The sequence below is a fragment of the Nyctereutes procyonoides genome, unplaced genomic scaffold (assembly GCF_905146905.1).
Source record: "Nyctereutes procyonoides isolate TBG_1078 unplaced genomic scaffold, NYPRO_anot_genome, whole genome shotgun sequence".
Lineage (NCBI taxonomy): Eukaryota > Metazoa > Chordata > Mammalia > Carnivora > Canidae > Nyctereutes > Nyctereutes procyonoides.
Genome location: NW_026575043.1, coordinates 31942489 through 31956774, shown reverse-complemented (window position 1 = coordinate 31956774; position 14286 = coordinate 31942489).

Here is a 14286-nt window from a genome sequence, read left to right as displayed (position 1 = left end):
TTGTGTCCCTGTGACTTACCTTCCACCACACCCCAGCTGATGACTCTCATTGAGAGACATTGTACTCTGCAGGAAAAAGTGCTTTAACAATTAGGATTATCTGCCCTGAGAGAGGGGAGCTCTCATGCCTGCAAACTTCTCAGTCCCTGGGATTCAGCAAGGGGCTCTGTTGTGATCTCAGCATTAACTTTACAAAGGAGCCCACTTACCATTGTTGGCTGAACTCTCTAGTGATGCCCATGACATCATCAAACCTTTCACAGAAGTTACCCCATGGGGCTGATCTCAGAATTCTCTACTGGGGAGAGAAGAGGACAAAACGTTTAATGCACTGAAGGGGCAACACAGAAAAACTAACCTTTTATTTCTCCAAAAAAAGGACACAGGAGAGCACACAAACCCACTTTTCTATTACCATTGTCATTGCATTGAAAGAAAACACCTTTCACTATTAACAAAGTTGGGAAGTCATGACAGAAGAAGGAAGGACAATTCTTTCAAGCGAAAATAACTTAGCTTAGTAACTCATTTGATCATCTTTAATTTCCCGTGTTTCCACCTATTGCAATTCCATCAATGAGTATCAATACTGTGTGGATTGAGGCCCCCCAGAGGGGCTCAGTCGGTGGAGCATCTGCCTTCGGCTCAGGTGATATTCTCTGGGACCTGGGAGTGAGCCCCATGGGAATCCCTGCTCAGTGGGGAGTCTGTTCCTCCCTGCCCCTCCCCCGCGCCCCCCTACTTGTGTGCTCTTGTCCTCTCTCTCTCTTTCTCATAAATCTATCTATCATCTATCTATCAAATCTTTTTAAAAATTGTATGTGGACCAGCACCAGGCAACAGCTATGTTACAACAAAAGCCCTTAATATTTTTTTTTTTTCTGCCAAAACACCAAGTTTCACTCTTCTGGAAGTGTTTCTGGACCACCTTGAAATCCACATTCTTTGTTCTACAAGAAAGCCTCTGAGGGGAGAAGTAAATAAGGATGATGATGTAACTTAAGGCTTTTGGGTTTTTAATATAATAACACGAGGAGTATTTCTGGTTCATTAGCAAAATTCTCTATTACTTGAGAATTCTGTGTTGGCTTCTGTGTTGTTTTCAATTGCAAGTAATGGAAACACAGCTCACACTGGCTCACAAGAGCCAAACAGCAGTGGGGCTGGCTCGGGCATGGCTAAAAGCAACAGTTCAAATTGTATCATCTCTACGTGATCTCTGTATTCATCTTTAGGTTCTGTGCAGTTCTGGGGTGTGGTGGTTAGTTTCATGTATCAACTTAGGTAGGCCCAGGGGTACCCAGACATTTGGTCCACCATTATTTTGGATGCTCCTGTGACGATGTTTTTGGATGAGTTTAGTATTTAAGTTGCTAGACTGAGTAAAGCAGGCTGCTCTCGCTAATGTGATGGGCCTCCTCTATCACTGGAATGCCTGAATGGGGTGAAAAAAAAAATGCCTGAGCAAGAGGAGTTCCTTTCCTGACTGCCTTTGAACTGGGATTTCAATGTTTTCCTTCCTTTGAACTCAAACTGAAACGTGGGCTCTTCCTGGGTTAAGCCTGCTGGACTTTGGCCTGGAACCACATTGACTCTCCTGGTTCTCAGGCCCCAGTTTGAGATGGAAATTATGCCACCATTGGTGCTGGGTCTCCAGCTTGCAGACTGCAGGTCTGGGGACTTCTCAGCCTTCAATGCTTTGTACCTTTTTCTTACAATCTCTCATTAAATGCTTGACCCTTGGACGACTCAGGTTTGAACTGTGCAGGTCCACTTATATGCAGATTTTCTGCAGTACTATAAATGCTTTTCTCTTCCTTCCTTATAATTCTGTTGACAAAATTTCCTTTAACTTTCTGTAAAAATACAGTGTAAAATACATATACCAAATAATCAACTATTTATGTTAACTGTAAGGCTTCTGGTCAACAGTAGGCTGTTTGTAGTTAAGATTTGGGGGAGTTAAAAGTTCTGCATGGATTTTTGCCTGTGCAGGGGCCCAGCAACCCCGCTCTCTCTGTTTCTGAGGGTCAACTGTGTGTGTGTGTGTGTGTGTGTGTGTGTATGCACATGCACAGAATTTATACATTAAACACTCTATTGGTTCTAATTATCTGGAAAATGGTGACTAATTAATAAATGGTGACTTGATTTTCAGGGAGGCCCTTTCCGTGTTATGTGCAAAAGTGGATCTTGATCTTTACAGGATTGCATTCTATTAGTACAATAATCTAGGAGGAGCAGTACTACTTTCCTGATGTCTTTCCTTCTATGGGTGACCCTCATTGGTTGGACTTAGATTATATCTGTTACTTAACCAGTTACTGTGTGTATGAACATGGAAAACATGGGTGCCGCCTGTAGATCATCGGCCAGCCTCCAGGACTGAAGGATGGATTCCACTTCTTGGAACCATTTGCATGCAAGAGTAATGGCTTCCTGAATGAATGATCATTGGGATGTTGTTATCAGCTGCTTCAACAGTGGTGAAGAATCTGCCCCTTGCTACACTGTTCACAACTAACCATGATTTCCTGTTAAATCAACACTGTTGGCCTCCATAATATTGGACCACTCACTATCACAGATATTTATACATACATTTCTTCTTAAACTCCTAACGCAAAGCACTTGATCATTAGCTTCCTTTTGTTTTAGGGTTTTCCCTTCCTTTTTTTTCCTTATTAATAATCATGTGGCTCACTCAGTCTTGGAAAGAAGATCCTAGCACTTTTGCTTGATTAAACAAAGTTAGATTGGTAGGAAGGTCAAATAATTTTTCATAGATCCCATGGGGCTGCATTTTCTGTGTTAACATCATGACCTAGTGCCACCTGATGACTTTAGGTCCATTGGTGGAAACAAGGCAAAGAACTTTAACATCAAAGCTGCTCTGAAAACCCAGAATGAGTCATTTAAGTGCCCAACAGAAAAAAAGAAATTTATATAAATCACATTCAAACATCCACACTATCTGTCAGATAATTCCCCAAATAGTCATACTAACTGAACCTCTACATTGACAATTGTTAGAGCAGCGCACCTAGAAAAGTCACATGCAAACCAAATTATATTTAGCACAAAGTCATAAGGGTCCGTCCATGTGGTATCATGTGTCATTGAAGTATAGCTGACACGATTTTATCTTAGCTCCAGATATACAACCTAGTGAATCCGTAATCCTATATATTATGAAATGCTCCCCATGGTACATGTAGTTACCATAAGTTACTACAGTATTACTGACTATATTCCTTGTGCTGTGTTTTTCATCCCTATGACTTATTTCTTTTATAACTGGAAGTTTGTACCTCAGAATCCCCTTTACCTATTTTTTCCAGCCCCCTACACCCTCTCGTCTCTGTTTCAGTTGCAGTTTGTTTCTTCATTTTTTTTAGATTCCACATATAAGTAAAATCATATGATATTTATCTTTCTTTTCCTGACTTATTTCATTTGATGCAATATCCTGTAGGTCCATTTATGTCACTACAAATGGCAGGATTTTATTATTTTTATGGCTGAGTAATACTCCATTGTATATATGTACCACATCTTTATCCATTCATCTACGGATGCTTCCATAAATTGGCTATTGTAAATAATGCTGTGATTAACACAGGGGTGCAGTATCTTTTTGAATTAGTGTTTTCCTTTTCTTTGGGTCAATACCCAGTAGTAGAATTACTAGATAACATGAAGTTTCTATTTTCAATTTTTGAGGGTTCTCCATCGTGTTTTCCACAGTGGCTGCAGCAATCTGCATTCTCTCCAGTGGTGCACAAGGGTTCCTTTTTCTCTGCATCCTTGTCAGCACTTGTTATTTCCTGTATTCTTAATTTTAGCCATTTTAACAGGGGTGAGGTGAGATCTCAATGTTGTTTTTGATTTGCATTTCCCTAATAATGAGTGACATGGAGCATCTTTTCATGTGTCTGTTGACCATCTGTATGTCTTCTTTGGAAAAATTTCTATTCAAGTCCTCTGCCCATTTTTAAGTGGATTATTTGGGGGATTTGGGTGTTGGACACTATGACTTCTTTAAATATTTTTTGATATTAACACCTTATCAGATATATCATTTACAAAGATTTTCTACCATTCAATAGGTTGCCTTTTTGTCCTGTCTGTGGCTTCTTTAGCTGTGCAAAGGCTTTTTAGTTGGATATACTCCCAATAATTTGTTTTTGCTTTTGTTTCCTTCACCTGAGGTGACAGACCCAGAGGAGTGTTGATTAGACTCGTGTCCAAAAGATTAGTACCAATGTTGTCTTCCAGCAGTTTTATGGTGTCAAGTCTCACATTTAGATCTTACCTCCATTTTGAGTTTATTTTTGTGCATGATGTGAGAAAGTGGTCCAGTTTCATTATTTAGCATGTTGCTGTCCAGTTTTTTCAGCACCATTTGTTGAAGAGACTCTCTTTCCCTATTGCATATTTCTGCCTCCTTTGTCATAGATTAATTGACCATATAATCGTGGGTTTATTTCTGGGCTTTCCATTCTGTTCCATTGGTCTGTGTGTCTGTTTTTGAGCCAGCATCACACTGTATTGATTACTATAGCATTGTAGATTTCTTTCCTTTCAAACACTCAATAATATCCCATATATATATATATATATATATATATATATATACTACATATACTACATATATATGAGAAATTGTTGTTCAGTGTATATAGAGTTTCAATTTGGGAAGACGAGAGACATTCTTGAGATGGACGTGGTGACAGTTGCCTGATAATGTGAATATATTTAATACTCTTAAAATAATATGCTAAAAATGTCTAAAATGTTAAATTTATGTTTTATATATTTTACCACAATAAAAAATACTCAAATGAAAAATGTCATATTTTAAATTATACTATAGAGTTGATAGTCTTTTAGCAGATAAAATCATCCATTTTTTTTCACTTGTCCAAAGAATTTTAAGTATGGGAGAGTTGTGATAATGCATTAAGTTACCTTGTAAGGCTTTGTTTTTTAAAAAAAATATTTCAAGGTGATAGATGAAACATAGTACTCGTAGCTCCACTCTGGCAACTAACAGATAAATAAGACATTATATTAAAATAAGCTATCTCATGAGGAATTTTATGCTGAAGGACTTGAATTTTGTTATATTCAGCCTTTGAAAAAAAAATAAGTGCACTAAGATGACTTATTTATCCTGTAAAACATCATTTTAGGGAATCATGAAGCATTTGACATATAAGTTTGATATCTTATCAAATCAAATAAATGTTAGATGCTTAAGAGAGATACCTTATCATTCTATCTCACTGGAATGCCAGTTACAAACCAAACATAGCATTTCAAGAAGATAAAACAACTAGTAGAAGTAAACATTAGGTAATTGGGCCCTTCAATTGTAGAAGGGATGATGGGGATATTTACCCTTTCTACTTTTTTTATTCTGGAACCCCCAACAATAAATAAAAGGCTTTTAATGGTAATTTTATTTAGGAAACTAGAATAAAAACCTAATGTGCTTTATTGATATTTTAAAAATTCAAAGATCAAAAGAAATATTCTGTATCCCGATGATGTCATTATCTTAGTGTGGTATTGCACTATAGCTTTGCACGAAATGACCATCAGGGTAACTGAGGAAAGAGTGTGTTGCATCCTCTGTATCATATGACTGCATGTGAATCTATAGTTATTTCAAAATAAACTATTTAATTTTAAAAAAGAAACTTATGTAGGCAACTGTGTTGAAGACCTAGGTCATCCACAACAACTCAAGCTAATGTGAAACTTCAGTGTAATTATTAAGGAACCATAACTCTCACAGAAGAATAGAGAAAGCAATAGCAAAATTATTCAGATCTACATTTCCTGGCCTCTCTTCCTTTTGCAAGTGTTAGAAAGTGGGATTTAGAGCAAAAGAAGCTGTTTATAGGAGAAATAGAGACATGAGACTTCTAGAGTCATCACTCATTGCTTTATACTTAGAATTATTTTCTGTTGATTTTTAAGAAAAACAGTTCTCACCTTACTGACCAGAAAGAGGTGTTAATTGGTAGTGCTGGCATCTTAATGTCTTCTGGAAAAGAAAAGTCTAATCTGGTCTCTGAGAAGTAGTTATTCCTTTTACTTAACAAATTGGCTCACTTGGTGGAAGGAGAGATGGACATTCTAGATTAACTACTTTAAGAATCTCTGGTGGCAAAAGGATTGGCAAATAGAAATATAGACAAAAAATATATATATAGACCACTAGATTCTGGAATTACTTGAATAAGAATGATAATTTTCTTATTTCCTTCAGAGGTCAGCATGACACTATTTTTATTTTTTAAAGGAAGGGCAGCTATTCTTATCCATTCCCACCACTACCTCTACAAGAGTATCTTCATAAATTATTCCATAGTAAGGCTGGTAAAGATGTGTTTTGGTAGTGTGTTCCTGGCTAGTCCAAATCAAAATATTTTTTTAATAGACAAACACTATTTTTCTTAACTGGCAAATATATACAGCTTATAGAAACACCAAGAGATTACCTTCAGTGGAGTACTTTTCTTTAATACTTTGAATAGTATATGATTAAATTATATTTAGCCCTGAATTTTATAATGAGAGATAGAGTATCTACTTAGTGGCTTTCTGTCATTAGGGTCATTACAGTCTGTGTCTGTTGTTGTCACCAACAACAAAATTGGAGAGAGAATTTGTGGGGGAATGAATGAATTTGAAAACATTAAGCATAAAGAAGGAAGAAATCATGTGAGAGCTATTTTGAAAGAGAAAATAAGATTTAATTTTGACACAAGATACTGGCCCCGGGGCACGGAGAGTTCAGGTTCAAGGACCCATTAAAAAGATAAGGGAACGGTTTTAAGCCTCAGGAAAAAGTCTGTTTAGAGGAAAAGATTAATTGCACTAAAACAAGTTGATTTTGAGGCAACAGTGTGTTACCTACTCTGATAACTAGAGTGTGGACGATGCATCACTGGAACAAAGAAATCACTGGGTGTCAGAAGCAAATATACAAATGAGTACCAAAGCAGAGGTGAGGGACATGAAGAAAGAAATAAAAGATGCCATCAGATGTCAAGATGAGGTTCAAAATGTGCAGTCATCAAAACTGAGAAAGAAGGAGATTTCGCTGACAACTGGGCTTTAAAGTCCAGTTAGGGGATCCCTGGGTGGCGCAGCGGTTTGGCGCCTGCCTTTGGCCCAGGGCGCGATCCTGGAGACCCGGGATCAAATCCCACGTCGGGCTCCTGGTGCATGGAGCCTGCTTCTCCCTCTGCCTGTGTCTCTGCCTCTCTCTCTCTCTCTGTGACTATCATAAATAAATAAAAAAAAATAAATAAAAATAAAAATATTTAAAGTCCAGGGCTATAGATAAAATATGGACCTCAATAAATAAGATTTTTCTTTTCTTTGTATGATAGGCTATAACTCTTAATTAAGAAAGAATTCATGTCTATGCAGTCTAGCCAGCGTGTGCACTGCAGAAATTCAAAGTGCATGACTGATGAAGAAATGTGAGATAGGAAATGCAATTTCAAGGATTATTTCAAATGGAAACTCAAACCTATTATTGTATAATAAAAAAATAAGGAGAAAGCAAATATCATATTCTATGAAAGTCATGAATATTTCTAGAACCCATTTTCTAATACAGAAATGTTAAATTTGGTAATTTTTATTTGTGACAGTTTCCTCACTGTTGGGTGTAGGTTTCATTTCAAGCCATCACGCATGCATTTCTCCCTCCTACATTTACAAAAAAAGCTAAAGGAAATTTCCTCGATGCCTTGTGCATGAGACTTAATTACTGCTAGACAGAGTAGAGGGAATGAAAGTGAGTTAATCAGAGTTAGCACGAGTTGCTAGAGCTTATTTAACATATGTTGAATTGGATATGGATTTGTGAAAAAGGTGAGACAAAAGCTCTGAAGAAGCAGAGATGGAGAGAGAGATGAGTTTTTCCTTTTCTAAGTCCCAGCAGGACTTGTCATCCATACTATGTGTCATCTGTTGTTCGTCAAGTTGGGCTTGTGTTGCTAGCAATTTTTCTTGTGCATGTGTTTTATTTCTCTGTCATGATAGTGACACAGATGAGAACAAGGACGACCTTACAGTCATTGCCTTGAGAGCAAGCACAATGGTGACTGGCAGCCAGGAATTGGGTTCATATACTGTGACCCCATCGCCTTCTAGCTTTGTGATTTAGGGGCAGCTTTATTCTTCCTATTCTCACTTTTTTTAGTTGTAAAAACTGGCGATAATAGCTTATCTCCAGAGCGTTACTTTCAACAGCTTGGTACGTGGTAGGAGTCTCCTAGATATTATTTATTGTCAGACCTAGAATATTCTCGGTTTGAGAGAAAAGAATGCTGGAGAGAGAAAGGATCAGTTATTGAAACCAATGGGATATTGTAATTTAATGGTTTTTGAAGAGCAAAGAATAAGGTTGGGGAATCATTGTAAGAGGCAGTATAACAGCACAGGTAAGATACCACAGGACTCCTCTCAACTCCCATTTTCTTCAGCCCTACAATGATGAAAATGATAGTACCAAGCTTATAAAGGTGCGTGTACGTGTGTGTTAGTTCAGCACAGTGCCCAGTACACTGTTACTGCATATGTAGCACACATTCCCAGGGATTGACATTATTTAGGTCATGATTTTTCAACACAGGGATTATCAGATTATGGTTTCATCATCATTTAGGGAACCCGGTATTTATTGTGTATCAAGTCATTTGGAAATATCTTCTCCCATTCTGTCGGCTGCCTTTTAGTTTTGCCAACTGTTCCCTCACTGTGAAGAAGCTTTTTTATCTTTTTATCTTTTCTGTTCCCTCGGTCTATGTGTCTGTTTTTGCGCCAGCACCATACTGTCTTGATGATCACAGCTTTGTAATGTAACTTGAAGTCCAGAGTCGTGATGCCTCCAGTTTTGTTTTTCTTCTTTAGGGTCGCTTTGGGTATTTGGGGTCTTTTGTGATTCCATACAAATTTTAGGATTGTTTGTCCTAGCTCTTTGAAAGATGCTGGTTGTATTTTGATAGAGGTTGCATTAAATGTATAAAATGCTTTGGTAGTGTACACAGTTTAACAATGTTTATTCTTCCAAACCATGAACAGGGAGTTTTCCCTTTTTGTGTGTGTTCTCTTTAATTGTTTTTATAAGAGTTCTTTAGTTTTCAGAGTAGAAATCTTTTGTCTCTTTGGTTAGGTTTATTCCTAGGTCTCATATTGTTTTTGGTGCAATAGTAAATGGGATCCGTTCCTTAATGTCTCTTTCTATTGCTTTATATGCAACAGATTTCTGTACATTGATTTTTATATCCTGAGACTTTGCTAAATTCATGTATTAGTTCTAGTAATTTTTTGGTGGAGTCTTTTGGTTTTCCTACATAGAGTATCATGGCATGTGCAAATAGTGAAAGTTTGACTCCTTCTTTGCTGATTTGGATGCCTTATATTTCCTTTTGTTATCTGATTACTGAGGCTAAGAATTCTAGTACTATGTTACATGTCTGATGAGGGGTTAGTATCCAAAATCTATAAAGAACTTCTCAAACTCAACACCAAAAACAAACAAACAAACAAACAAACAAACAGAAAAATAATCCAGTTAAGAAATGGGCGGAAGACATGAGTAAATATTTTTCCAAAGAAGACATCCAGATGGTAAGCAGACACATGAAAAGAATCTCAATATCACTCATCATCAGGGAAATACAAATCAAAAGCACAATGAGATATCACCTGACACCTGTAAGAATGGTTAAAATTAACAACACAGAAAATAGAAGATGTTGGTGAGGATATGGAGAAAGGGGAACCCTCGTGCATTGTTGGTGGGAATGCAAACTGGTGCAGCCACTCTGGAAAACAGTATAGAGGTTCCTCAAAAAAATTTTTTTTGGTTCCTCAAAAAATTAAAAATAGAATTAGCATATCATCCAGTACTTGCACTACTGGATATTTACCCAGAAGATACAAAAATACAGATTTGAAGGGTATATGCACCCCAATATTTATAGCAGCACTATAAATATTAGCCAAACTATGGAAAAAGCCCAAATTTCCATTGTTAAATGAATGGATAAAGAAGGTGTGGGAGATATATATAATGGAATATTACTCAGTCATCAAAAGGAATGAAATCTTACCAAGTGCAACAACATAGATGGAACTAGAGGATATTATGCTAAGTGAAATAACTCAGTCAAAGAACAAGAAGTACCATATGATTTCACTCATATGTGGAATTTGGAAACAGAACAGATGACCATAAGGGAAAAGAAGAAAAAGGAGAGACAGAAGCAAGCCATAAGAGATTCTCAACTACAGAGAACAAACTGAGGGTTGATGGAGGGAGGAGCATGGGAGATGTGCTAGATGGGTGATGAGAAATAGTAGGGTACCTGTTGGGATGCCTGGGTGGCTCAGTGGTAGAGCATCTTTCTTAGGCTCAGGATGTGATCCTGGGGTCCTGGGATCCAGTCCCACGTCAGGCTCCCCATAGGGAGCCTGCTTCTCCTTCTGCCTGTGTCTCTGCCTCTCTCTATATGTCTCTCATGAATAAATAAAATCTTTAAAAAGAGGGGGGGCATCAGTTGTGATGAGCATTGGGTGTTACATATTAGTGAGGAATCACTGAATTCTGTTTAAATCTGTATTACACTGTGTTTTAGCTGACTAGAATTTATTTAAGATTTAGCTCTCTTAGAGAGAGTGCAGGAACAGGGGAAGGGGCATAGGAAGAAGATTTCTGTGCTGAGCACAGAGCATGACATGGGGCTTGATCTCATGCCCTAAGCCAAAATCAAAAGTTAGATGCTTGACCTACTGAGCTAACCAGGCACCCCTTAACTAACTAGAATTTAAGTAAAACTTTAGAAAAAAAACTTGTGTATCAAGTTGCAACACTACTTTCAATGTATTTCTGTTAACCTCAAGGACATATGCAGTAGAGTGAAGGAAAAACTATGAAAATGAGCTGCTTGGGTATCCACGTAAAGAGACGGCTATTTAATGATTATTTCATGAGCCTGCACAACAAATATCTCAAGTACTGAATGCATAAAAAAATTATGAAACACACATAAGTGGAAAAATGTCATTCTTCATAGATGAAGTATATAGCTTACATATGGGATTTAATTTAAATTTAATTTTTGGATTAGCAACTTGAATTTAAATTAAGCCATTTACCTTTCTATTTTTACTCCTATGAGAGAGAAATGATGAGAGATATGGAAACAGTTACCATAAATAGAGCATGCAGTGAGCCTTGCATGCATGCATCATATGATGATGCAAAAAATTAGTTTTATTAATGGGAATCGTATCTATGAGTTTCCTTCTTTAATTTTCACATAATTGCGTATATATTTTCTGAATAAGTATAACTAGATGTATGAATTTTGGCAACAATTCCAAAAAAAATGTTGATTATACAAAACCTGGCTTTAAATCTAAGCACGGTGAAAGTAAATGAGCATATTGCGTTATAGTTTCACGTAACAATTGTTTTTCTAGATTTTGTATTCTTTCATCAGTACTTACTGTAAGTGAATATTGATCATCTCCCACATTAGCACGAGGCACTCTAGAATTTCCGACCTACTGGCGAGGGAAAGAAGGTCCTGTATGACCTGTCGGTCAAAAGTGAGCCCTGCTCTCTATGCTCAGTGTGAGAGCAACTTTCCTCACACAAAGTAACAGATATATCTGTAAGAATCCATCCCAAATATTCCAAGACAGTATTTGCTTTACCTTTTAAAAAAGCGTCTTGCAGTTATCAAAAGGAGGTACTAATTTTAGAAGATGGATGGTGAATCTGTGCAGGTGTATTGTATACCTGTTTTCTCATCTGTATCCTTACACAGTAGAATACAGGTAATCTGTGTGTGTGAGTACAGAAAACATATGCTATAGGGAGTAAAGAAAAGAAGATGTGGGGAGGGGTCTCATGTATGAAATGCAGAACTGATTTTATTCACTTTTTCCAAGAAAAAATTGACTAGTGAGAAGAAAGCAAGCCACACCTTGATAGGCAGGTCAGGAAATCCCTGATATCAAGATTAATTACGTACCTACAGATTAATTTATTTGGGTTCACCTTTGAAGCTCCCACATTTCCATGCTAGAACATTGGGAGGGAAATGTGATCAAAGTTGGGAAGGGCATTAAAAGAAATAATTGACCCAGAATACAGCACATGCTACCGTGGAACATTCCAGGTCAGCTTCCCAGACATTTAATATCCAATCAGAGAATAAGCTCAGTGCTTTGTTCCTCGGTGACTGTGTGATATATTTTGTCTTCTGGGCCAGTGTGAGTCCACTCTTCTACCTGCCAATCTCTTTCTCTTATAAATAGTAGTGTAACGGAGGTCAGCTGATAAAAAGTCCTCTATGAAACTCCCCAATGATTTTGGTTATGAAAGAGACAACAGGAGGATTCAAACATCTAGCCCCCTCTTTGAAGGGATAGGGATTTAGCTCTGGCTGTGCTGTGGCGAGTGAACTAGCTAATGAAGTGAGGTGCTGGCTCTGCATTTTTTCTCCTCTCTCAGATATTGAAATGAATACCCACAGACCAGGATAATTAAGGAAAGAAAAACAGTCCCTTTATCCTATTAAGGATATTATTTCTTAACACACGACAGTTGGCTAGCCACACATCTCTTTGGAAGACTAACATAAAATAAAGTCTATTCTACTCTTATTAACTATTTTTTTCAGTACTCCCGAACACTTGGGATTGCAGTGGTTTGTCGTCTTGTTTAAATACAGTATCATGCTGTGAGAAGCTGAGAATAAGAGGGGAAAAAAATGAAAGAGTATGTGTCCCATGAAAATTGTTCAAAAAAGTTGTGATGAAATGTGCAGGTGTTTGTCGTTGGCTTGAGAGTGCTTTTCTTTTTTTTTTTAATTTTTTAATTTTTATTTATTTATGATACTCAGAGAGAGAGAGGGACAGAGACATAGGCAGAGGGAGAAGCAGACTCCATGCACCGGGAGCCCGATGTGGGATTCGATCCCGGGTCTCCAGGATCGCGCCCTGGGCCAAAGGCAGGCGCCAAACCACTGCGCCACCCAGGGATCCCGAGAGTGCTTTTCTTATATTTGCTGGGGTGTCAAGGCAGTGTAAGAAAGGAGCCTGCATTAAAGCAGGTACCAAGTATTCAGGGATTATGTGACAGTCATTAGCCACCTGACCCAGTCTTTACTGTTGCAGACATCCTGTACTGTTCTGATCATTCCCATTTCCAAAGGGATTAAATTAAGCCTACGCGAGATCAAATAGCATGGGTAAGCCATACTTCTGGAGAACGGGAAGGGAGAGGTTTGAATCTAGATCTGATACCAAACTAGATGATCCTTTATTCAAGTCATTTAGTTTCCCAACACAACATTTCTTAGACAATCAACTGCAGATATCACCTAAAATGAGAAGGAGATGCTAGAAGAGGTAAAAAGAAAAACGTGTTAAGATACTTGGAAATTTGTATTCATTAGAAATGCCAATGTAGCTAATGAACCCTGGGGGCTATGTTGATGTCTACGTGACTATATATGTCTGTGTCTGTACCTGGAAAGGTGCAGATGGAAAAGTGGACAACAGGGAGAAGGAGCATATGAAAGTGCTTTGAACTAGAACAGGGTATGTCAAAAATAAAAGTTTAATTTTAAATTATAATAAAGACATCATGTTCAGCAGTGAATAAAAAAATTAGAGTCTCTAATCTGAGAGGTTTAATACAAGACTAGATCAAAACAACAACAAAATATATTAATATCTGCTATGTTCATTTGTTAATTACTATAAATCTGGCCCAGACTGTGAAAGTGATACTATTCCATTTTGCTAGGAAAAAAACCTATATTTTTTTCTGGAGGAGGGATATTGTTCTAGACATCTGTCAAAATAGGTTTATCAAATGCCATATTAAATGCAACAGATTGCATCTGCTCTTCATTTCTATTAGTGTCAAAAAATAATGGGAGAATTTAGTTTGATTGTATAAGTAGGTCAGCTCTTTTATAAAGAGTAATACCTATTATATCTACCATATCAAATCTTGTGCTTAAGGCACTAAAAAAAGTTTCATCAAGCATCTTATTGGTCTCGCTGATAGATGATGAATTATCTTTCTCTTAATTTTTCTGACCTTTATCTAAATATGCAAGTATTTCCTTCTGCCTCAATTGTATAATATTTCATTGGTATATAGGTGATATCCTGAACATTCTTTTGTGAGATATAGCTAAAAGCCATTTGGTCAATTACCAAATTATTAAA